The 26,664-nt window shown below is 41.3% G+C and overlaps 1 protein-coding gene across 2 annotated transcripts in view; it reads left to right on the top strand.

Moving 5' to 3' along the window:
• CDH12 (cadherin 12) overlaps nucleotides 1-26,664 on the top strand; it is a 1,084,366-nt gene that overhangs the window by 653,818 nt on the left and 403,884 nt on the right. The gene's annotated exons all lie outside the window — the stretch shown is intronic.

Below are 26,664 nucleotides of genomic sequence, written 5' to 3'. Positions count from 1 at the left end.
CAAGTCTAGAGTCTCTCATGGGTCCCTGTACGGCCTCCCATTGCTGCTGTCTCCATCGCCACACTCTGCTGCCATGTGCCACTTTCAGGTCTCTTCACACTGCTGGTGTGTTAAATTTTTTGACATAGGGTGCAGGCAGATTACGGGCCTCACATAGCTGCTGCCAGGCCCCTAATCTGCCATGGGCCCCTATATACCGCCTCCTCATGCTGCTGCCAAGTCTAGAGTCTCTCATGGGTCCCTGTACGGCCTCCCATTGCTGCTGTCTCCATCGCCACACTCTGCTGCCATGTGCCACTTTCAGGTCTCTTCACACTGCTGGTGTGTTTAATTTTTTGACATAGGGTGCAGGCAGATTACGGGCCTCACATAGCTGCTGCCAGGCCCCTAATCTGCCATGGGCCCCTATATACCGCCTCCTCATGCTGCTGCCAAGTCTAGAGTCTCTCATGGGTCCCTGTACGGCCTCCCATTGCTGCTGTCTCCATCGCCACACTCTGCTGCCATGTGCCACTTTCAGGTCTCTTCACACTGCTGGTGTGTTTAATTTTTTGACATAGGGTGCAGGCAGATTACGGGCCTCACATAGCTGCTGCCAGGCCCCTAATCTGCCATGGGCCCCTATATACCGCCTCCTCATGCTGCTGCCAAGTCTAGAGTCTCTCATGGGTCCCTGTACGGCCTCCCATTGCTGCTGTCTCCATCGCCACACTCTGCTGCCATGTGCCACTTTCAGGTCTCTTCACACTGCTGGTGTGTTAAATTTTTTGACATAGGGTGCAGGCAGATTACGGGCCTCACATAGCTGCTGCCAGGCCCCTAATCTGCCATGGGCCCCTATATACCGCCTCCTCATGCTGCTGCCAAGTCCAGAGTCTCTCATGGGTCCCTGTACGGCCTCCCATTGCTGCTGTCTCCATCGCCACACTCTGCTGCCATGTGCCACTTTCAGGTCTCTTCACACTGCTGGTGTGTTAAATTTTTTGACATAGGGTGCAGGCAGATTACGGGCCTCACATAGCTGCTGCCAGGCCCCTAATCTGCCATGGGCCCCTATATACCGCCTCCTCATGCTGCTGCCAAGTCTAGAGTCTGTCATGGGTCCCTGTACGGCCTCCCATTGCTGCTGTCTCCATCGCCACACTCTGCCATGTGCCACTTTCAGGTCTCTTCACACTGCTGGTGTGTTTAATTTTTTGACATAGGGTGCAGGCAGATTACGGGCCTCACATAGCTGCTGCCAGGCCCCTAATCTGCCATGGGCCCCTATATACCGCCTCCTCATGCTGCTGCCAAGTCCAGAGTCTCTCATGGGTCCCTGTACGGCCTCCCATTGCTGCTGTCTCCATCGCCACACTCTGCTGCCATGTGCCACTTTCAGGTCTCTTCACACTGCTGGTGTGTTTAATTTTTTGACATAGGGTGCAGGCAGATTACGGGCCTCACATAGCTGCTGCCAGGCCCCTAATCTGCCATGGGCCCCTATATACCGCCTCCTCATGCTGCTGCCAAGTCTAGAGTCTCTCATGGGTCCCTGTACGGCCTCCCATTGCTGCTGTCTCCATCGCCACACTCTGCTGCCATGTGCCACTTTCAGGTCTCTTCACACTGCTGGTGTGTTTAATTTTTTGACATAGGGTGCAGGCAGATTACGGGCCTCACATAGCTGCTGCCAGGCCCCTAATCTGCCATGGGCCCCTATATACCGCCTCCTCATGCTGCTGCCAAGTCCAGAGTCTCTCATGGGTCCCTGTACGGCCTCCCATTGCTGCTGTCTCCATCGCCACACTCTGCTGCCATGTGCCACTTTCAGGTCTCTTCACACTGCTGGTGTGTTAAATTTTTTGACATAGGGTGCTGGCAGATTACGGGCCTCCCATTGCTGCTGCCAGACATGTAATCTGCCATGGGCCCCCGTACCGACTCCTCATGCTGTGACGTTGCAACAAGGTGTAATTCAACCCTACATATGTTAGACCGCCTTTACGAACAGCTAAAGGCCATCACAGATTTCCTGATGTTAAAAGCGGATAAAGGTACTCCCTGTGTAACTTAGATGTCAGCCATTGTCAGCTCATGTGTGACACCTGCGCTTGCTCAGGCCCTTTGAGGAGGCCACGCTATTCGTGAGTCGGCAGGACTATGGGATGAATGAGGTCAAATCGGCCATGGGCCCCCGTACCGCCTGTTCACGCTGATGCTGGTCCCACAGTGTGACCTGGGTCCCTGTACGGCCTCCCATTGCTTCCACTCTGCCATGTACCTCTTTGAAATCTCCTCACACTCCTGCGGTTGTCCATTTTGTCATAGGTTGCTGGCAGATTAGCGGCCTTCCATAGGTGCCGCCAGGCCCCATATCGACCATGGGCCCCCGTACCTCCTGGTCACGCTGCTGCTGAGCCCACAGTGTGACCTGGGTCCCTGTACGGCCTCCCATTGCTTCCACTCTGCCATGTGCCACTTTGAAATCTCCTCACACTCCTGCGGTTGTCCATTTTGTCATAGGTTGCTGGCAGATTACAGGCCTTCCATAGGTGCCACCAAGCCCCATATCGGCCATGGGCCCCCGTACCGCCTGGTCACGCTGCTGCTGGGCCCACAGTGTGACCTGGGTCCCTGTACCGCCTCCCATTGCTCCCACTCTGCCATGTGCCACTTTCAGGTCTCCTCACGCTCCTGCTGGTTTCCATTTTGTCATAGGTTGCTGTATGGCCTCCCATTGCTGCTGCCTCCACCGCCACACTGTGGCTCCAAACACTGGTTTTGGCCCCGTGACTGGCCAAAGGAGTGAAGTGTGCAGTGATTCTAAGATCGACGGCACTCATCTGCATGTCATACTGACAGACAGTATTATTTCTCTTCCCCAGCAGACTCCAAGGGCATTTAAATTAAAGGTACAGTGTTCTGCACTAATATTAAGTCTCTCTGAAGCCTAGAAACACCCTTTTTTAAGTTAAATTCACAGCGAATTTATTCGACTCGAATCGAATATTGTCCACGAATTCGCCGAATCAGTCGAATCGAATTTTTCATTTCTTCGCTCATCTCTAGTGCTGATCATACAGTTTTTTTTTCCTCTTCAGCCAATCCTTCCCTAGCCCGGCCAACTGTCTATAAGGAATTGGTGGAATTATGTCAAAAGTCATACTGCCAGCTTTGTCAAACACCCCTTTATGGGAATATATGGCCTGTGCCACACCACACTGCCAAGTACCCAGCCACCATTATTTTTCTCAGAAGGCCATTTAGCAGATGCATTTACAGTATTATGCACAGAATGCCATCCCTACCCTCCACCATGAAGAAGAAGAGGAAAGAAGAGGAGCGTTGTGGTGCTGATGATGAGGAGGAAGAGTGTTGTGGTTGTTGGGTTTACCTCAAACTCATGCTTAACGCAAACCTCATTCTCATTTGCAACAAGTGAATGTTACCCCCATCCATTAGTCAAAATGAGCCACTCATTTAAAATTTTAACAAAAGCCAAAAAAGAAAAAGAACTTTAAGGTAATAAGGTTTTCATTAACTGGTAATTTTTACATATATGTACAGTATAGTATAAATATGCTAAGATGATAAGAGAGGCTTCAAATGAGCACATTCAGATATATAGAAAATATAATAAAATATGATAAACACATTTCCATTAAATATTATGTAACATAAATATATGCTAAAATGGATAGTAATCTGGAACAAATGGAGAAAGAAGCAATGCATGATTTGTATCACAAAATAATTATCAGCTTTGAATTTCTTTAAAATCTTCAACTTAACCTTAAAATCCATTGCTTTTCAACCTATTACCTGCTGTAATACAATTGATGAGAGTGCAGAATGCTAAAAAGATTATCTCTTGTAAATCCCTTTTCTGAAGGGCAGACAAGTGATGAACTACTTGAAATTCTACACCAATATTACTATTAACATTCTTATTTGTAAGTTAGCAAATTCATATTTTAGTACAGAATATCTAATATATAAGGGAAGGTTTGATAAAATGTCAGCCTATTTTAGCAATTACTGCATTATTTCATCCAGTCATGCTGTATAATACAAATGTTAACAGACAAGTTTTATAAAAAGTTAAAATGCATAATCATAAAGAACAACGCTATAACAGCTGTGATTTTTGGTGGTAGAAATTTTGTGGTTTTGAGTTTCTTTGTTTATTCAAGGCCTAAGCAGTTTGCAATCATTGTGTTAACTATACATTCTTGATCACATCAAAGTGCGCTTGATGAGAACATGACCTCATCTGCCCAAAAGGGAACTTGAACGAGTTATGGGTCTCTTAATGTGAAAGGGATTAGACAGATCCACCAAAGAATGGCTCAAAAAGAGAAAAAAAGGGTTATAGACCAACCTATTAAAAGCCCTGATTTGAATTTTTATAGAAGAATTTTGAAAGGGAACCCCAAAACATCTTGAATTTTGCATGGAAAGTGGTCAAAATGGCAATAATGTAAGATACTGGTGGGCAGTTGTACAAAATGGGGTTGATTTACAAAAACTGGAGAGTGCAAAATCTGATTCAGTTGTACATGGTAGCCAATCAGCATTTAACTTCAGCTTGTTCAATTAAGCTTTCACAAAAAACCTGGAAGCTGATAACTGGAAGCTGATTGGTTTCTATGCAGAGCTGCGCCAGATTTTGCACTCTCCAGTTTTCGTAAATCAACCCCAATGTCTACAAGATGTTATTCCTGCTAAAGGGGTCAAAACCAATTTCTAACAGTAACCTATTACATATATAGATATTTTTTTTGCTGAGGTGGATGTTGAGAGGGTACTGTAGTTCCGGTTCTTGGGAACAGTAATCAGCTAGAATCTGTCAAGGACAGGGCACATATCTTGTCTAGTGGGCGAAGCTCATCAGATTGTACTTCTTGAGGAAGCTGTGGAGGGCAAGCTTCTCTTTCTGGGTCCGGCTCAGCTTTTATAGGGTTGCCATTGAGAGTGTTCTGATTTATCACATCTCTCTGTGGAAAGGAATGTGCATGGTCCATGACAAAAATGCCTTACAGAAGGTGATAAAAACAGCAGAAGATTACTAAGGGGGCATATTTACCAAGTATTGAAAACCTGGAGGAAAGGAGGTGCCTTCAGAGAGCTAATAATATCCTGAAGAATAGCGCCCATCCTGCAAATGCCTTCTTTACAGTGTTGCCCTCTGGCAGGCAATTTATAAGTATTTCAGCTTAATTCTAGAATCTTTTTAGGGTAAAAGGAAATATGCAGTATGTATATATTATGCAATGTATGTGTGTTTTTTATGAACATGTGAGGTATGTAATGTCTTTTATGTGAGAAGGCTTCATCTACATTTTATTTTATGATTTTATTGTAAAATGATAATACATTTTTTGGATTCTGATTTTGAATCTGTTTCTAGCTCAGGATGGAAAGCATGTATCTGTCAGTGCTACCAGGGAATTTTTGCCCCTGGTTAATTTCTGAGCATAACTCAGAAAGTTCAGCATGGGGTAAGAAACTAGCAGGATCAACAGGTAGATAATATACTGTATATTCACCATTCAAATAATAAGAAGACTTAAATTCTTAGATTTATATGCAAAAATGAAGGTTTAGTGTGGCAAATTCTTTCATTAGTGCCTATTTTAGTTATTATAGTTTGCAATGCATCAGCATAACATAATGACCCCACCTATACTTATAACAATAAAAAATGTCAATTGTATTTGGAATATATATTTGAAGGTTTATTTATCTTACACTTAGAAAGTGCCAGTATACTGGTGCAGGGCAAGTTTTATCACCATATAAACTGGTTGTGATTGGTGGAGATTAAACATGAACCAGACAGCTGCAGCAAAAGTTTGAAAGGTACTCTAAAACTGGACTTATGCAGGCCATACATGGGCCAAATTCCAAACAAATTTTCTTTAGAAAATTAGAAATTTCATGCCTTGTATAATCCGATGCTGCCACCATTGATTTTGAAATTCAACCAACCAAGCCTTCAATTTAACCTCATGTTGCTACAGAAAACAATTTTCGTGGCCAAGAATTTTCTTTTCTTTCCAAGTCACATCTCATGCTCATTTCTTTTTTGTTTATATTTCTCGCACAATTCTCCCATCGCTGATTCGAAATTTGTTCATTTTTCAAAAAATTTCCAACATGCCCAATCACTCAAATTTGATGGTCACCCAAAAATCGGTTGTTTCTGCCACCCACTAATGGTGCGAAATGTGAATGAAAATTCTTAGAAAAGATTTTCGAAGGAAAATTCATTCAGAATTTGACCCATGTATGACCAGCTTTAATCTGAACTAAACCTATCAATTTAACTGTTTAAAAAAAAGTTACATTCCTGGCATGCCTGGAATGCTGTCACATTTGCTTGTGCTGTCAACCAAACTGTTAAATCATCAAATGGCTGATGTCATAACTGATCACATGTGCAGCACCATTACAATTGCAGATCAAAAAGAAGTTAAGATGGCAGCCTCTTTGGCTGAAAAGGATAGGAGAGTTTAGTTCTCCTTTAACCACTTCAATACCGAGCACTTTTACCCCCTTTCTACCCAGAACAATTTCTGCGCTGTCTCATTTTGAATTATGATTGTGTGGTCATGCAACACTGTACCCAAACAAAACCTTTATCATTTGATCACCACAGGGTCTTATTTTTTTTAAACAATATTCATTGAATTTTATACGCTAGGTACAAAAATACCTTGACGTAGAACTCTGTAAACCATTTTTTTTTTTGCGTAACAGTGGTGAGTATTGAAGTCAATACAACTTCTGTAATGGAAACAAAAGACAGTATCCAACTAGACATCAATGTTGCAACAAATCAGTACAACATAGGCCAATTTCCAAGAAAGAAAAAAACCAAATTTTTTTGAACAATTCCCTAAGAACGGAAGTTTGGTTATGCAGGCCTAAACAATTACATCTCTATCAAAAAGACAATTGGGAAAGAGTGTCATATGGGCTAAGAAACATGTGGAGGAGCATGGGCTCCATTAAGTGAGAGGGAAATATCAAGCTGTGTAGTGGGGCTATGAGAGGAGTTAAGCAATCAAAGTCTACCCAGTGTATTAGTCAGTTGAGCTTTGAGATACCAAACTAAATATCGAAAATGTACCATATGGGTGGTCAGTTCTGCAGGAGTAAAGTAGTGTTCCATGAAGTGCTGCCATCTAAAGAAAAAGCGACATGAAGGTTTAAAATTCTGGGTAATGGTGTCCAGCTTTTCCAGATTAAATAGGTCAGTTAGTGCCTATATTACCATTTTAAGTTGTGGAGAGTTTGGCTGTATCTATGCTTGCATGAGTGCTCTGTGAGCCACCAACAAACAAATATGAATCCACTGAGGAAGAGCATTTGGACTTGCTGACATCACGTGATCTTGATAATTGAAGAGACAGAGCATAGGGTCTTTGGTGAGAGGGATGTTATACAGATGATTAATGTAACAGAGAATTCGGTCCCCGAAGGTGGAGACTTGGGCACATTTCCAAAGGCGATGAAACAAAGTAGGTTGGGTGTGGTCGCACCAAGGACACGTAGGGCGGGGAATGACCCCTGGTTTGCTGAGAAAGGATAGTAAGCTCTGTGGATGATTTTAAATTGAGTTTACCAGCATGTTTTGCAGACAATGAGTGAAGAGATTTTCCGGTATCCCGACAATATTTTGTTTGGAGCATCATCAGTAGACAGTATAGGAGCCCATGGCTTAAAAGAAGTAAGATGATACTTTGCAGACTGGTGTGAGATGGAATAATTATCCTGACATAGTAGAGTTTCTAGAAAGGTGTGCTGGAAGGGAAATTGTTTTGGAAAATAGCATGTCCTGAGGAAGGTCACCAACTGGTGGTAGTGAAAGATATGCAATCTCGGTAGGGAGTATTTGGCAGCTAGTACTGAAAAAGGCTGAAAGGTATGTTTGGTATCATCAAAGATAAATATGACTTTAGTAAGTCCACTATGAGACCATTGGTTGAATGCTGTATGTTCACTCGCTGGAGAGAACATAGGGTTTCCAAGAATAGACAGATGGGAGGATATCCCTGGTGGTAGGTCAAATAGTTTTTGCATTTCCCTCCAGGCCAATACCCTATCTCTAATCAGGAGGTTCAATCAGAGAGGTCAAGGTAAGGCCTTGAGGTTAGAATGTAGAATGGCTGGAAGGTGTAGCGGAGAGACCAGGGCCTCTTCTAGGGAGTAATTCGAATGATGAGATTTCCCAGTAATCCAATCAAGACTCTGACGGAGGAGGCAGGACAAGTTGTAAAATCTAATATTCAGCAGGCCTGCGCCCCCTCTCACTCTATGGGAGACTAAGCTTTTATAATGCAATACATGGTTTCTTACGATGCCACAGAAAGATCTGTAGACCCATATGGATCTTCTGAACATCAGAATGTGTGGTAGTGTTTGCAAAGGATAGAGCAGTCTTGCAAAAGAAACCATTTTGTAAAGATGACATCTCCCAAAGAGTGAAAGGGGAAGAGTCATCCAAACATCCAGTTCCTGTACAATCTTGCTGAATAACCACTTGCCTACCAGTTACTTATACCCCCTTCCTGCCCAGGGCAATTTTCAGCTTTCAACGCTGTCGCACTTTGAATGACAATTGTTCGGTCATGCAACACTGTACCCATATGACATTTTTATAATTTTTTTCACACAAATAGAGATTTCTTTTGGTAGTATTTAATCACCTCTGGGTGTTTTATTTTTTGCGCTATAATCAAAAAAAGAGCAAACAATTATAAAAAAAAGTTTTTCTTTGTTTCTATTATAAAATGTTGCAAACAGGTAATTTTCTCCTTCACTGATGTGTGTTGATGAGGCTGCACTGATTGGCAATCTGTCCTCTGACTATTGCCGGTTAATTGCCTGTGAAAGCATGAGGAAAGTGCAGCTAATAACCGGCAACTGCATTTACCAGTAAACTGCTGTGTCATTGGGCACAGCTGATCACGTGGTAAAAGGCCACTGTGATTGGCATTTTACCACATCACGTGATTAGCTGTGTCCGTAGGACACAGAAATCATGGAAATCGCTGTATGCACACCCTCCCAGAACTGGACAACCGCGCTGTAACCATCATTCGGCTATAGCGTGGTTGGCAAGTGGTTAAAGGAGGGTAATTTAAGTAATAGAGAGACAATGGTTCTCTGCCTATGTGGATGCCCAAATACGTGATGCATTGAGTAGCTATACTGAATTCAATGCTTTGACGTAGTAGCATTCAAAGGGAGTACTTCACTCTTTTCTAAATTGATTCTAAGGCTGGAACACTTATAGAAGGTCCCAAACAGGTCCTGGAGTAGTAGGAAGTCTTTAGGTGGATCCAAGGAAAATAGTAGTATATCATCTGCAAAGAGAGCTGAGCGGAGAGTAAAGTCACCAATCATGACACCATAAACTCCTGACGCCAAATTGAGCCATCTGGACAAAGGTTCAAGGGCGATATTAAAGAGGAGGGGGAGAGCGGGCAGCCCTGCCTAGTGCCTTTGGTCAAGGGAATGCTTGAGGAAATAAAGTCAGGTGTGACTAGTCTAGCCATGGGCGAGGAGTGCATGCATCGTAAAAAGTCCAAAATAGGGCCCGAAAAACCAATCCTCAGCCAAGCAAAGCTGATGTTATTGTAGGCTTTTTCGGTCCATATGTGGGTTTGCTTTAGCATGTTCCAGGGCCAATAGTACTTTGCAGATGTTAAGCATTGCCAAGCAACCGGGCACGAACACAGATTGGGCCGGATGTAGTATTTTGGGAAGGAGTAGAGCCAACCTGGATGCCACGGTTTTGGAAAGCATTTTGGAATCTACATTGATTAAAGAGAAGGGTTGGTATGATCCAGGGAGCAGTGGATCTTTCCCTTTCTTAGCTTAATGAGTGCCTGAGAGCCAGTTGGAAGATATGGGCCATCTTCCCACATTGCCTTATAGATATGATAGAGAGTGTCTGGGGCGAATTCCAAAGTTAATTTGTAGAATTCTGCACTAAGACCATTGGGTCCAGAAGCTTTAGCCGAGGGTAGGTGTTTGATAGTGGCACAAATGTCATCTTAAGTAATGGGAGCATTTAAGGTGGTTATCTGGGATCCAGAAAGCTTAGCAAGATTAATAGAGGCTAGAAAGTCTTTGGCAGCTCTAGAATCAATTGGGTCCTCTGAATACAAGAAAGCATAATAGGATGTAAGAAGGTCATTAATATCAGATGACAACGTGTCAGGGCTCCCAGGTATGACCAGAGGTGTGTGACTGAAGCAGGGAAACGCAGACTTCAGATATGTGATTAACAATGTAATTTATTAACACTAACAATACAAACATAAACGCAGTGCAATACTAAACATAATACAGTGCAAACAAACCCAACCAACCACCCACAGATAACAGTACATACAAGCAAGCGTCGTCAGGCAGGCCGAGTCAATATCAATTGGGCAGGTAGGTACAGGGGGAGCAAGCGGAGAATGGTCGGGGTCACAGGCCAGGTTCAGCAGGTAGCAAGCAGCGTAGTACAGAGGGTCAGGCAGAGGGATGGTCAGGGTCACAAGCCAGAGATCAAAACAGGTAACAAGCAGCGTAGTACAGAGGGTCAGGCAGAGGGACAGAAACAGGATGCAGGACAGATACAGGGCCCAGGACAAACACAACACCAAGACAGAGTCTGTGGGTCTGGCCATCCCTTAAATACCCCAGCATCATCAGTTCCAGGTGTTAGCTGGCTGAAAGGTTGAGTCTCTGATTGCTGGGAGCACCCGCTGGCCAGCCCTGGTACTGCAGATCAAAAGGCAGGTGAGTCCCACCATTGCTGGCCAGTCCATTCCTAACACAACGTTACGACATTGCTCGTGGGTGACCAGAGCGCAGAGATATGAGTGGGAGTATGAGGGCCCGCACTAAACCGTGCCAACATCTTTCCTGCCTTATTGCCATATCTATAAAATTTTAAAGTGGAAAAGGCCAATTTGGCTGCTTCCTGGTGTTCAGCCTAGTAATCAAAGGCTCGTTTGGCAGATTGCCTATTCTGCCTATTCTCGTGCGTTTGAGGGAGAGTGCAATATATGCCTGACTAAGAGATTCACTCACCTGTTGGTAAAGTAGTTGGGGCTTTTTCTTAAATTGCGTGGTATAGGAGATTATGCGCCCTCTAAGGAATGCCTTTCCAGCTTCCCAGAATCGGTTAGGAGTGGTTAAACGTGCTCAGTTTGTGTCCGCAATTTCCTGCCATGCCACCAGTAGATAAGATTTGAAGTCTTTGTTATTGGCTAAATAAGTGGAGAAGCCCCAGGAGCTTGGGGATTTTGGAATTTTGAACCCAGACAGCTGTAGTAGGATGGGACAATGGTCGGAAATGGCCATATCAGAAATAGTCATTCTAAGTAGCATAGACAAGAGAGGCTGTGAGCAAAAAAGATAGTCAATGCGAGAAAAAGAGTCATGAGGGGATGAATGGAATGTGTCTTTCTGGTCTGTCGGGTGTTGGAGACACCATACGTCATGCAGATTAAGCAGATGGACACAGGCGGTGATGGATCTCGCAGCTGCATGGCCTCCCAGATTGAGGAAAGTCCCACCCGGCCGTCATTATACTATAGGCCTGGCGGGAAGTGGTTAAGGCTAAGATACAATATTTGTATCAAATACTAAGTACTAAAGCATACAGTATTAGCAAAATGACATGGAGAATGACACTGGGAATAAAGTCACAAATGTCAGGATAGAGATAATAAAATGGTTACCAAAATAAAATAAGTCAAATGATATGTCTGTGCTATTTTATATCTTGCTACATGTGAAAAAGTTGGGGATGCCTAAAACAAACAGCATGTACTAAAAGAATGGTGCCCTTTGTCTGCGACATATATATATATAGCTAAAAAGAATTAAAGGGACAATCAGAGTATAGCATCAAGTCAATTAAACTCCTGGGATATTGATCTGGTCAGTTAAGTAGCAAAGGGGGTTGTTAATCAGTTTCAGTTGCTTTGGTGTTAATGAAATTTAACAAGAGGTGCACTAGATGGGCAACAATGAGACAACCCACAAAACAGGAATGGTTTTACAGGTGGAGGGCACTGACATTTGTTTCCCTACTCATGTTTTCTGACTGTTTTTCATTAGTTTTGCATTTGGTATGGTCAGTGTCACTGCTGGTAGCATGAGGTGATACCTGGACCCTACAGAGGTTGCACAGGCAGTTCCAGTCCTACAGGTTGGAACATCAATACGTGCCATCATCAGGTTTGCTCCCAGCACAGTCTCAGGAGCATGGAGGAGATTCCAAGAGACAGGCAGGTACTCTAGGAAAGCTGGACAGGGCCATAGAAGGTCCTTAACCCATCAGCAGGACTGGTATCTGCTCCTTTGCACAAAGAGGAAAAGGATTAGAACTGCCAGAGCCCTACAAAATGACCTCCAGAAGGCCACTGGTGTGACTGTCTCTGATCAAACAATCATAAAATGACTTAATGAGCGTGGCGTGAGGGCCTGACATCCTCTAGTGCAATCTGTGCTCACTGCCTTGCACCATAGAGCTCGATTGGCATTTGCCATTAAAAACCAGAATTGTCAGGTCCACCACTGGCACCCTGTGCTTTTCACAGATGAGAACAAGGTCACCCTGAGCACATGGGACAGATGTGAAAAGGACTAGAGAAGCTGTGGAAAATGTTATGCTGCCTGCAACATCGTTCGGCATGACCATTTGGTGGTGGGTCAGTGATGGTCTGGGGAGGCATATCCATGGAGGGACACATAGACCTCTACAGGCTACACAATAGCACCCTGACTGACATTAGGTATCGGAATGAAATCCTCAGATCCATTGTCAGACCCTATGCTGGTGCAGTGGGTCTTGGTCTTGGGATGGAACGGCGGGAAAATTTAAAAGTGTGAAAAAGTGATATTCACTAAATACACTAAAATCGCATAGTAAAACATTACTGTATCAAACCATTTCACATACATTTTGTCCCGAGTGCTTTGTCCTGTGCCCTGCCTGCAGTTTTACTGTTCTTTCTGCCTGGAAACTGAGAAATGTCCATAGTGTCCAAAAAGCGTCCCTTTAGGTCAAAAGCGGTTTTAGACCAGCTAGAGAACAGCGATAGTAAATTAGAACTACTTGCAGAATTGAATGATAATGATTCGTGGGGAAATTCATCATCAGACACTGAAAATGATTTTGCGACTTTGCTCAATGATGTGCAAACCTGGAGCTATATTTCAAATTTCAGTGTTTTTTGTTTGATTATATTATTGAATTAAATTAATTACTATAATATTATTATTTTTTATGATTAGTTATTAAATTATAATTTATGATTTCGTGTTTCAACTTTTAACATACCCGGGATGTTTACTAGACTCTTGTTCGGACAGATTTCAGTGAGTTATTCCTAAGAATTACAGGCCTACAATAAAAAAACAACATATTTCCATGCAAAAAAATGTACCGCTTTCAGCACAGAAATACTGACATAATCAGACTGCTAGGAAGGCTACCTACTTACTTTGCAGACAGATGGCAACTTCTGCACACTGTGTGCTTCACCATGCGCTGACTCCACTCTGTCATTTTGAGTTTATGTTGTTCCCAGTTGCTTCCACTTTGTTATAATCCTACTAACAGTTGACCGTAGCACAGACATTTGGCAGATGAAGTTATTGCACAGGTGGCAACCTATCACGGTACCACACTTGTATTTACTGAGCTCCTTAAAGCGACCCATTCTTTCACAAATATTTGTAGAAGCAGTCTGCTTGCCTAGGTGCTTGATTTTATATACCTGTGATCATGGATTGGTAGTGTAGTGTATATGTTTAAAGCAATTTCCTCAATCTGATGGCTAGCATCATTCAGTCAACATTCTCTATGCCAAGGTCATGTGTCTTGTTAACATATCAACTAATTGGCTTATCTTCTGTAAATAAACCTAAAGTAATCTGGCTTGAATTGAGAGGGAGTGTTTATCCATTTGCTGCTGCAACATAAACTTCCAACATATAAAGTCTGATAGATTCAGAGCATGTTAACTGGAGCCAATTAGAGCCAGCAAAATGAGCATTACATAGGGTTAAATGATGCTGCTGTAAATGTATATAAAACTTGGAAATAATTCACCTCACCCCACATAGGAGTGAATAAGGCCTTGATGACAAATGAATGGTTGATAACATGCAATAGGGTTTATTTACTAAAGGAAAATAGGCTGTTCACTTTGCCAGAGAATGTGCCCCAGAACCTAGTAAATGAGGTGAAGCTCTGTTGACCTCCATATTTCAACCATGTGCAAGTTAACCACTTTAGTACCCGGCACTTGTACCCCCTTCCTGCCCAGGCTAATTTTCAGCTTTCAGCACTATCACATTTGAATGACAATTGTGCAGCCATGCAACACTGTACCCAAACAAAAGTTTTATCATTTTGTTCACAGAAACAGAGTTTTATTTTGGTGTTAGTTAATCACCACTGGGTTTTTAATTTTTTGCTAAATATACAGAAAAAGACTGAAAAGTTTAAAAAAAACATGATTTTCTTAATTTTTGTTATAAAATTTAGCAAATAAATAATTGTTCTTCATAAATTTAGGCCAACATGTATTCTGCTACATTTCTTTGGTTAAAATAACCCATATCAGTGTATATTATGTAATCTGTAGGAAAGTTACAGAGTCCACAAACTATTGTATATATATATAAAATGAATATTATTATACAGGATTTATATAGCACCAATGGTTTGCGCAGCGCTTTACAATATACAGTATATATATACAGTTGCAAGAAAAAGTATGTGAACCCCTTGGGATTACGTGGAGTTTTGCATGAATTGGGCATAAAATGTGCTCTGAACGTCATCTAAGTCACAACAATAGAAGAACACAGTCTGCTGAACATAATACTACACAAACATTAGATGTTGCCATTGGTTAATTGCACATTACACGTAAACATTCACAGTGCAGGGAGGAAAAAGTATGTGAATCTTTGGACTTATTAACTGGTTGACCCTCCTTTGGCAGCAATAACCTCAACCAAACATTTCCTGTAGTTGCAGATCAGACCTGCACAATGATCTGGAGTAATTTTGGACCACTCCTCTTCACAAAACTGTTTCAGTGTAGCAATATTCTTGGGATGTCTGGTGTGAATCGCTCTCTTAAGGTCATGCCACAGCATTTAAATCAGTTTGAGGTCAGGACTCTGACTGGGCCACTCCAGAAAGCGTATTCTGTGCTGTTGCAGCCATTGTTTTGTTGAATTACTTGTATGCTTTGGGTCATTGTCCTGTTGCATCACTCATCCTCTGCGGAGCTTCAGTTGGTGGACAGATGGTCGTACGTTTTCCTGCAAAATGTCTTGATAAACTCTGGAATTCATTTTCCCATCAATGACAACAATCTGTCCAGGCCCTGAGGCAGCAAAGCAGCCCCAAACCATGATGCTCCCTGTTTTACAGTGGGGATGAGGTTTTGATGTTGGTGTGCTGTGCCTTTTTTTCTCCACACATAGTGTTGTGTGTTCTTCCCAAACAACTCAATCTTGGTTTCATCTGTCCACAGTATATTTTGCCAGTAGTGCTGTGGAACATCCAGGTGCTCTTTTGCAAACTTCAAACATGTTGCAATATTCTTTTTGGACAGCAATAGCTTCCTCCGTGGTGTCCTCCCATGTACTCCATTCTTGTTTAATGTTTTCCTTATTGTAGATGTGTCAACAAAAATGTTAGCATGTGTCAGAGATTTCTGTAGGTCTTTAGCTGACACTCTGGGATTCTTCTTTACCTCATGCAGCATTCTGCGCTGTGCTCTTGCAGTCATTTTTACAGGATGACCACGCCTAGGGAGAGTAGCAACAGTGCTAAACTTTCTCTATTTGTAGACAGTCTGTCTTACCGTGGAACATCAAGGCTTTTGGAGATACTTTTGTAACCCTTTCCAGCTTCATGCAAGTCAACAATTCTTGATCGTAGGTCTTCTGAGAGCTCTTTTCTGCGAGGCATGGTTCACATCAGACAGTGCTTCTTGAAACCAGTAAACCCAAAACAGGTGTGTGTTTTTTAAGGGCAGGACAGCTGTCAGCAACACATCCAATATCATCACACTGATTGGAGTCAAGGTTGGCTCACTCCTGGCTCCAATTAGCTCTGGGAGAAGTCATTAAGCTAGGGCCTCACATACTTTTTCCTCCCTGCATTGTGAATGTTTACATGTTATGTGCAATTAAACCATGGCAACATCTAATGTTTGTGTAGTATTATGTTCAGCAGACTGTGTTCTTCTATTGTTGTGACTTAGATGACGTTCAGAGCACGTTTTATGCCCAATTCATGCAAAACTCCACGTAATCCCAAGGGGTTCACATACTTTTTCTTGCAACTGTATATATATATATATATATATATATATATATATATATATATATATATATATATATATATGAAAATGAATCACTCCTGATGTACTGACAGCCAATCTCATTTCTTGAGGCCCAAAAATGTCAGGACAGTATAGATGTCCCCCAAATGACCCCGTTTTGGAAAGTAGACTGTCTGAGATATTTAATAAGAGGCATGCAAATTTTTTGAAGTTGTAACTTTTTTGGCATAAGTTTTTGGAACATTAAGAAATTGTAAAAAAGTAAATTTTTTGTTTACATACTGTCACCAGTGCAAGACAACATTCATCATTTAATTGGTCTGGCAGTGACCATACTGTTGACAGTACAGTAAAAAAAAATCAATAATTGTTTTCAATTTTTTATTACATGTTTTCTTTTTTTTATGATTTTTTTTATAACACACAGAGTAGTATAATGTTACCATAGTAACATTGTACTGCTCTAGGGAAGTGATCAGTATTTTTTTCTTACATATTATGATTGCTTATAGCAATGAATTTCATTGCTTTAAGCAAGCATTTTACTGAATTAAATCGATTCATTCTGTTTGTTTTGTTGTGATTAGCTGTAATTAGCCACAGATAATTACATGACACAGATGAGCTGTGATTGGCCCAGTCTGTACCTTGTGATCACTGTGACCAATCACAGCTAGCAACACAATTGTATACAATGGATGGCATGAAAAGAAGCCTGTGACCTGTTGTGATTGGTTACAGCGGTCACATGGTCCCAGCCCAGCAGCAGGCTGGTACACAGATCAGTCATCCATCGAACACAGACGGTGACCTTTCACGCTGCAGGGTGCCTTCTGACGCTTGTGAGGCACGTATCAGGAGAACATCATATGACCTCCACCTGGATTGACAAAAGTCCCGTTTATCCGTCATTATGTTAAAGGCCAGGTGGGAAATGGTTAAAATGCTGATTTTTGTTTTCTTCACATGTGCTTTGGCATTCTTTGCAAAGTGAAATTTTATCACATTTCCTAAGCTCTAGAGTAACTTCCCATACAAAGTGAACAGACTATTTACCTTTAGTAAACCAACCCCGGTAACAGACAGATCCAATCCTATAGTCTCACAGACGGGGAAGAAAAATACTACATGCACTGCATACCAGCTAAAGTGACACGTGCATTTTAATATCCTACTCTGCAGCAGTAAATATCTTTCCTTCAGTTCTGTGGTATTCCATTTAGCCTTTGGAAGTAAATAACATACCTGGTATTCCTAGATACAGTATGTCAAAGTATGTGATTGTTTGCAGTACTTTCATGTGACTGTGCTGGCATATGGTGATGGGTTTAGCACAATAACATGAGGTATGGCTAGAATCCCAAGTCCTGAATAAGCATCAGCTATACTGTAGTGTCTCTGAACTTACATAGAGCTTCAATTTGTTTACTCCCAAAAAGAAAACAGAGTGACAAGGAATCAAAGGGAAAATGAGCTCCTGAATAGTTAGACATTAAAGCAAACCTAGTGAGTTGCCCTGGTTGGGCAAAATGCAGGTTTGTTTTGACACTTTGGGCAGATTTATAAAGCAGAAATTCAGCAAACATTCTCTGTAGGTGAATGTTCCAGATCCATGTGTTTTAAATGACAATGATTGGCTCTAAGAATGTTAATTCCAGATCCCCTTTGCACTCAGTGGGTCCTCTGCCTACATCCACGTCAGTGATGTGTCTGTAGTGACAAAAGGTCAGTGGATGGCACCATTGAGAGCATTGGGGGATCAGGAGGTTAACACTTCTGGAAATTGTAGTTTCTAAAGAGTCTTTTTTCAGAGATGGAAAAGAATTAGGCATTGTGGGCACCAGGATAGGTAAGTGTTTATATTCTTTTTTTTCCAGGGAAAACGTTTAATAGCAAGTGCAATTCGATGACATAATCACTTTAAGGACTGAGTTGTCCATTGTAAGATCATTTAGTAAAAGTTTATTACAAGCAGCCAACCATGTTTAGTGGAATTATGAAAGAACATAATGTTTTCCTTTGCACCTGACTTTGTTTGGCTTACAAAACCATAGTATAGGAATAAGATAAAAAGGTATGCTTGCTAAAACAAACAGTATCTTTGAATTAAACACAAGAATGGTTGCCATACAGATTTAAATATTACATGCTATTATTTTATTTAACTTTGATTAAAAGTCCAAAAGCTTGCCAGATCAACAACCACTGGGCTGATTCTTGAGAGGAAATAAAATATGCATAACATGTGAGTTGTTGCCAAAAGCAACAAATTAGATTTCACCTTTCAAAAAATCAAAAATGTTTAACTTTCAAACTTAAAGTAATGTGAACTATAGGGATCTTGGAATTAGCAACTTTATTATTTGTGACTGCTTTTTAAACACATTGCTTCACTTTGAGCTTTAGTAGTATGCTAATTAACCAATTCAATACCGGACAATTTTACACCTTCCTGCCCAGGCCAGTTTTCAGGTTTCAGCGCTCTCACACTTTGAATGACAATTGCGCGGTCATACAACATTGTACCCAAACTAAAATTTTATCATTTTCTTCACACAACTAGAGCTTTCTTTTGGTGGTATTTAATCACTGCTGGGGGTTTTGTTTTTTGCTAAATTAACAAAAAAAGACCAAATATTTTGAAAACAAACCACGTTTTTCTTTGTTTCTGTTATAAAGTTTACAAATAAATAATTGTTCTTCATAAATTTAGGCCAAGATGTATTCTGCTACATGTCTTTGGTGAAAATAACCCAAATTAGGATGTATTTTTTAGTTTGTAGGAAAGTTATAGAGTTCACAAACTATGGTATAGATCTGAATATTGATCAATCCTGAAGTACTGACATCCAATCTAATTTCTTGAGGTCCAAGAATGTCAGAATAGTACAGATGACAAATGACCCCTTTTTGCAGAGTAGACAGTCCGACGTACTTCATAAGAGGAATGGCGAGTTTTTTGAAGTTGTATTTTTTTGTCATAATTTTTCGGAATGAAAAAATAAAGAATTACTTTGCTATAAGCAAGCATTTACCTGAATGACATCGATTCATTCAGGTTTTTTTTTTTGTACTTAGCTGTGATTTGGCCACAGCTAATCACATGACACGTGCATGTGACCTGCTGTGACCATTCACAGCTAGACACTAGTATACAATGGATGGCATGAATGAAGCCATCCATTGCATACAATTGTCATGTGACCTGCTGTGATTGGTCACAGCAGGTCACATGGTACCGGCAACAGGGCCGATGCTCAGATCTGTCATCTGCCATGTCCGAGGTACAAGGCCGGTGACAGATCGCGCCGCTGCGCGACTCTGCAAGCGCGCAAACTGCGCATGTGTGGGAGTACGCCATATGGCGGCCTCCTGGAAAGCTAGTGCATTTTTCCGGACGCCCTACGGCTATTGGCCGGGCGTCAAATGGTTAATTTAAAAACACACTTCTGTGGTACTGTGGCTACTGCAACTATATATTGTAATTTAGTAATATAAAACTATAAATATGTTTGGAATCCTGCAGTACAATGAGAATAACTCCTTAGTTAACTGTTTTCTGCTTATAAATCTGCAGATTAACCACTTGTCTATATGCTCCATTTATGAATGGCAGCTGGTAGACTGCGATTTAGAACACGATTCTGTCATCTATAGCAGTCTGGAGTGTATCTGAATTTGTTCAGCAAGTGATGGGCTTTTTAGTGGAAATCAGTGTTGGGCTCGATGTTTGAGTCTAACATAAGTTTGACTTTGGCCATTCATGTGTTCACCGAACACAAAAATGTTAAGGGCGTTTGGCGGGCTGTTTACCTGCCATGTGCTCTCACAATGCAATGTGCATTATGAGAGCCATGATTGGCCAAAGCAATGCACCGGACCACAGGCCAGGTGCAATGCTTTGGCCAATCACAGCACAATGCACTGTTAGAGCCATAATTGGCCAAAGTCAAGGTGACTTTGGCCAATTATGGTTCACATGCCCCACCCTATATAAGGCTGCTCACACTGCAGCCTTATGCTGTTTGTTGCTGTACACTGCTGAAGACAGAGGGGAGAATACTCTCCCCACACAAAAAGTAATAATAATTAAAAAATATTAATATAAAAAAAGACATGGGTAGTCTCCCCAATCCCTACTAGGCCCTTTAGGTCTGGTACCCAGGTTAGGAGGGACCCCACAGTAAAAAAACATTTTTAAAGAGAGTGGGGTTCTCCCTAAACGCAACACCAGGTCCTTTAAGCCTGGTAGGACTTTTAAGGGGAACCCCACCACCCAAAAATGGGGGGGAGTGCATGGTGTCCCCCCTGAAAGCAATACCCGACCCTTGATCCAAGCACAGGCCTGGCAGGGTAGGAAAAAGCGGGACAATTGAGAGAACAACGGTTTACCCATGCCAATTGTGATAAGGTCCTTTTTTCTGCCCCCCCAGGCCAGGGTTGTGGAGGTCTGCAGGCAGGGGGGCTCTTTAGCATCAGGATACCCCTTTAAATAAGGCGGCATCCTGATGTTGCCCCTCTTTGTGAATGAGTAAAGGGTACTTGTACCCCTACCCATTCACTAAAGGGTTACATTTATAAAAAATAGAGACTTTTGAAAAATTCCATTAATTGAACAAAAAAACAAAACAGTTTTTGACAAGTCCTTTAATTAAAAAAAGTATTTTTGTTAAATATCAGTTCTGCTGCAGCAGGTTCTATAGATTGTACAGATATGCAACTTTGCAAGTAGTTTAAGGAGAGACCCCCTCCAGGCATGATGTTTAAAGGAATGTTTTTCTTTTTTTTTTACTTTAAGTAATGAGAAATGACTGCCCCTTTAAAAACTGTGCTTTAAAAAACAAAAATCACAGATTCATGTCCCTCAGGGCAGTACCCGAATCCCCATACCCTTTTATGGCCAATAACTTCCATATAAGACTTCAAAATGGCCACTTTGGAATTCTCAAGTTCGAGTCCCATAGACTTGCATTGAGTTTGTAGTTTGCGGTCCAATGTTCATCAGGTTCGAACTGTGTTCGGCCCATCACTAGTGGAAATGATAACTTCTAAAGTCTACCAAAGGTACCATTTACATTTGATAAATATCTTGCTAACTTTGTGTAACATAATAAATTGCAACTACCAACATTTTACTCACTGGGGTCTTTGTTTTCAGAAAGTATTTGAGGGCATTTAACTAATCTTCAGGCCTAAAAAATGCATTCTAACATATGAAAAAAATGGCTCTGGTAGTGAATTTGTTAATAAATTGTCAGTCATGAATCCCTGAGTGAACATCTGTTTGCTATTTGACAACTAGGAGCATGCAAGTTCCTAGCTGCCAGACATCACTGTCTCTGACAGTTCTGATTTCAACAATGAGGAACCAATGGACATGCTTCCCAGTCATATGATCATACGACATGACAACTATGACATGGTTATCATATGATAAGCAAAAAAACTATTCTGGCTTTAGTTGTCAAACTATTTATACTCACTGCGCAGACAGAAAAACACACACACAAACACACACACATATAGTGTTAATACGTTAATAATATATAAAACAATACATAATATATACAGAACTCCTGAATATTTAAAATGTACTTTTACTAAAGCTGAATACATTCCAAGTGCGTCAAAAGAAAAGGTATCCGTCCATTTTCTTAAGCAAGCAGCCAAGCCTTAATAGAAAAGCCTATGGCTTACCAGTATGATCAAGAAGTAGTCCCCTGATATGCAGGGGCAAGGGTCTTTTTTAGTGGTCAGAAACACTCACTGCTGAGTTAGACCTATAACTCATAAATTCAGCAAGCTCACGCTCCCTCCTGGGCCCCATTGCACTACATTAGAATTTATAGGGTTTTGTACATTGAGGTAAGCTGCATCAGACTTTTTTAGGCAGGCCATCATAAAGCTGGTTCATTCAGAATCTCATATACTTCTGCATGGAAACCAATCAGCTTCCAGGTTTTATTGCTAATGCTTAATTGAACAAGCTAAAGTTAGAAGCTGATTGGCTACCATGCACAGCTTAACCAGGTTTAGTAAATCTCCCCCAGTGTGGTTTTGTACGTAGCAGCACAGAAGAGATGGAGTGCCATTCAAAGTTAACGGCACTGTAACACACCAACACATTACTGCAATGGGTGGTGTGAATGGTCCCTGAATGCACAACCCCACCTCTGACTCAGCACTGTACCTCAGGACCTCTGTATATAGACCACTGTGTCCATACAGGGATAAGGGTCCTTCATTACAGCATGCTGGTAGGGACAGTCTATCCTACTAAGGTTGTGGCTGCCTTCTAAAGAAAATCAACTTAAAGAATTTTAACACCTTTTTTCTTTTTATGTGACTGAAATGTATTTAGCTGATTTAAACTAGAAGTTTAACTGGGATTGCAAATGCATGTCTTGGATTTTCCTACTGGTAGTTATCTGTTTGTGGTTGATGCACACATGAATAATGAAGGTTACAGAATGGCTTCCTGCTATCCCCCAACAATTATTTCTGCAACCTCCTATTCTACCTGTAAACAAAGACAGAGCACAGTAATAAATGACAGTTTATGGTAGACGAGCATAAAAGATTTATTAGCCTCATACAACAATGCTGAAGAACAACCATACATGTAAAAATAAAAACAACACTTCACAGAAGCATACCTTTTTTGAAACAATCTCTGCAAACTTGAAAGAACACAACATTCATTTCCTTTCAGTAGGAACTTTCAGCACTGTACTTAAGGAAATGAAATTTAAATCCTGGAGTTGGGTTGAGTATCCACTTGATTAATAGTGCGACTAGAGCCCCCAATGTGAAGACATGGACAATTTTGCTCCTCAACCTTTAGTCTTTGATAGTGATTTTTACTAAAGAGCAGACTTAGTAGCGACTGAATGAAACCTGAAGATCACATTGATTTTCTTAAATCAAAATGAAAAAATGAAAATGTGGGATTCATGGGTTAATTTTTTAGAAGTATGTCAGGATTCAAAGAAGTAAGGGATCCAAATGAATGTTTAACCAATTCACAGACAGCAGAAACATTTTACAAAATCCCACAATCAACACTACATCGCTGAGGTCACTGGAGGTGAGGTGACCATCAATACCAGGATGAGATTGGAGAGAGATGGGGTACTGTAAGGTTGATAAGATGATATCAAAGTGATAAACGTGTGCAAGTTCTTTGAAGCTATGGGAATATGAAGCTGTATGTGTGGTCTGCAGGTTCATATCTGTTGTGAGTATTAAATAATAATGGATCCGTGGGTGGATCACATTGTGCGAGTTGTGTGGGCAAATAACCTTGGGAGACAGATATTTGATTATTCTTTCATGTCTAATTATGAGCATGAGTGGTAAATGTGATGTTCCTGGAAAATACAATTTTGCATCCTTCTATTATGTACTGTACTTGTGATACTTCATCAAAACAGAGAGAAAATAAGACAAACACATATACAAAAAATGCAAAAACACAAAATTAAACAGTTTTTCATTAATTCTTTTTTGTTACTAAAATGTATGTATGTTGTTTTGCTCTATACATTTGTTCAGATAGAATATTTAAAAAAATATGCTTAAGGTTATGACTTCTGTTGTCTTCTGTAATATTTTAAGCTTGCATCCCTGTATATCTTCTGTAATGAAAATAACAATAAAATCTTGGATATTTTAGATTATATAAAAAATAGACACCTAGACTCACATAATTTATAGAGTGAGCTTGCTCAGCTTTATGTGTTTTCTCTACTGTAACATTTGGTAGTTTGCTGCAGTATCATAAATTTGCAGCACTGTTAACATTTGGTTTTCAAATAATTTGCAAACTGCACACAGGAGCACACAGTTTCCTTTGTCACCAGTTTAAAAAATGTGGCACTGCCTGCAGATATTTATTTGAATTATTTTCACTTCACTATCAGTTTTTTTAATAATGATCTTTTAATAAGCTAGCAAAACATAAATTAGAGACTTACAGCACTTAATGTGAGATATTTAATTCTAAAATCGCATTATCACTTGAGGTAGAGTTGTAAATTAACTCTTAGCTTGAAGCTTAATGCAAGAGGGAATTTCTTGTGGTTACAAATCAGAAAAATCACATGCAGCAAATAAGCCATATGCTTCAACATATATTGCAAATGTGCAGCCACTGAGGAAATCCTATTCTTCCCTACTGTGCAAGTTTGCAGTTATCATCAATTTTATAACATTATCAATAATATAATAATAGCATTATTTACTGCTATTAAACTATTCTACATCAAGATTTCAGAAATATTATAATGATATGTTATGCTAATAAAATAGTGTATTCAGTACCATTGATGTATGTTTATTTTGTATATATATATATATATATATACACACAGTACTGTGCAAACCTTTTAGTCAGGCATGAAAAAAATACTGTAAATTAACTGCTACCTGTCCTATTGAAAAATGACAGCTGGGCAGGACATTGACTGTTCTGGGTGGACATCATGGGGTTTATTTACTAAAGCTGGAGAGTCCAAAATCAGACTCCCTTCTGCATAGAAACCAATCAGCTTCCAGGTTTCATTGCCAAAGCTTCATTGAACAAGCTGAGGTTAGAAGCTGATTGGTTTCTATGCAGAAGGGAGTCTGATTTTAAACCCCCATATGACATCCTCCCCAGAATACACCATGCACAGGCCCCATATGTGCAATCTGTCACCCGCTGTATCTACCGGACACAGCCGATGACAGATAACTGTATTGTGTTGCTGCTAGTACCATGTGATAGCTGTGACCAAACATGACTATTGTTCACAAAGGATGACTTTAACCACCATATAGTACAATGACGGGCGCAAGGTGGTTCTCTCGTTCTGATAGGACGTCATATGATGTCCTTCCATTCTCACCACGCATGCGCGGCTCAGGGAGCATGCAGCGCGGTGATCGCCAGTGCGCTGTGTCCCTCGGACTCAGCGGATCACGGATCATGGAAAGAGCCGAAGATGTCGGCTCGGTCATGTGATCAGCTGTGTCCAATCACAGCTGATCACATGTAGACAAGGAAATGCTGGTTATCGGCATTTCTCTCCTCTCGAGCTGTCAAGCTGACAGCTCGAGAGGTGAGGAGAGCCGGTAATCGGCTTTCCGCGGAGGGGACATGTACACTGATCATCAGGGCACTGATGATCAGTGTGCCCTGATGATCAGTGTGGCCCCAGAAGTGCCACCTATCAGTGTCCATCAGTGCCAGCAGTCAGTGCTCATCAGTGCCACGTGCCCATCAGTGCCGCATCAATGCCACATATCAGTGCATACCAGTGCACATCAATGCCACATATCAGTGCATACCAGTGCACATCAATGCCACATATCAGTGCCCATCTGAGCTGCCTTTCAATGTCACCCATCAGTGCCAGTCAGTGCTACCTATCAATGCCAATCAGTGCCACCTATCAGTGCTGCCAATCAGTGCCACCTATCAGTGCCCGCCAGTGCCGCCTAACAGTGCCAGTCAGTGCCGCCTAACAGTGCCAGTCAGTGCCGCCTAACAGTGCCATTCAGTGCTGACTGACAGTGCCAGTCAGTGCCGCCTAACAGTGCCAGTCAGTGTCACCTAACAGTGCCAGTCAGTGCTGCCTAACAGTGCCAGTCAGTGCCGCCTATCAGTGCCAGTTAGTGCTGCCTATCAGTACCACCTATCAGTGCCATATATCAGTGTCATGTATCAGTGCTGCCTTTCAGTGCCCATCAGTGATGCCTGTCAATGCCCATCAGTGCAACCTACCAGTGCCTCCTCATCAGTGCCCAACAGTGCCAGCTATCAGTGTCCATCAGTGCAGCCTATCAGTGCCCATCACTGCAGCCTCATTAGCACACATCAGTGAAGGAGAAAAATCACTTATTTACAAAATTGTATAACAAAAACTAAGAATTTTTTTTTTCAAAATTTTCAGTGGTTTTTGGTTTGTTTAAGAAAAAATAAAAATCCCAGAGGTGATTAAATACCACCAAAAGAAAGCTCTATCTGTCTCAAAAAATGATAAAAATTTCATAGGAAGGGCCCCCTGGAACTCTCTGGACATGCCAAGGTACTGTGTGCAGATATTGGGCAGCCTGTGGATTGTACATTGCCCATAATGACTACGTTCCCACCCTTGTCAGACTGATTGTAATATTATTTTCCTGCAGAACACGTAACACTATTTGTTCTGTTTGTGACAAATTACCATTTTTTATCCAATTATGGGAAACTTTTTTAACATCTCTTAGTGTTTGCTTGAGAAATATCGCAATATTCGGATAATTGTTCAAG

This window comes from Staurois parvus, unplaced genomic scaffold (genome assembly GCF_062004578.1).
Source record: "Staurois parvus isolate SC_StPar_1 unplaced genomic scaffold, SC_StPar_1.0 ptg000153l, whole genome shotgun sequence".
NCBI lineage: Eukaryota > Metazoa > Chordata > Amphibia > Anura > Ranidae > Staurois > Staurois parvus.
Note: the sequence above shows the minus strand (reverse complement) of the source record. Positions and strands in the feature narration are given on the sequence as shown.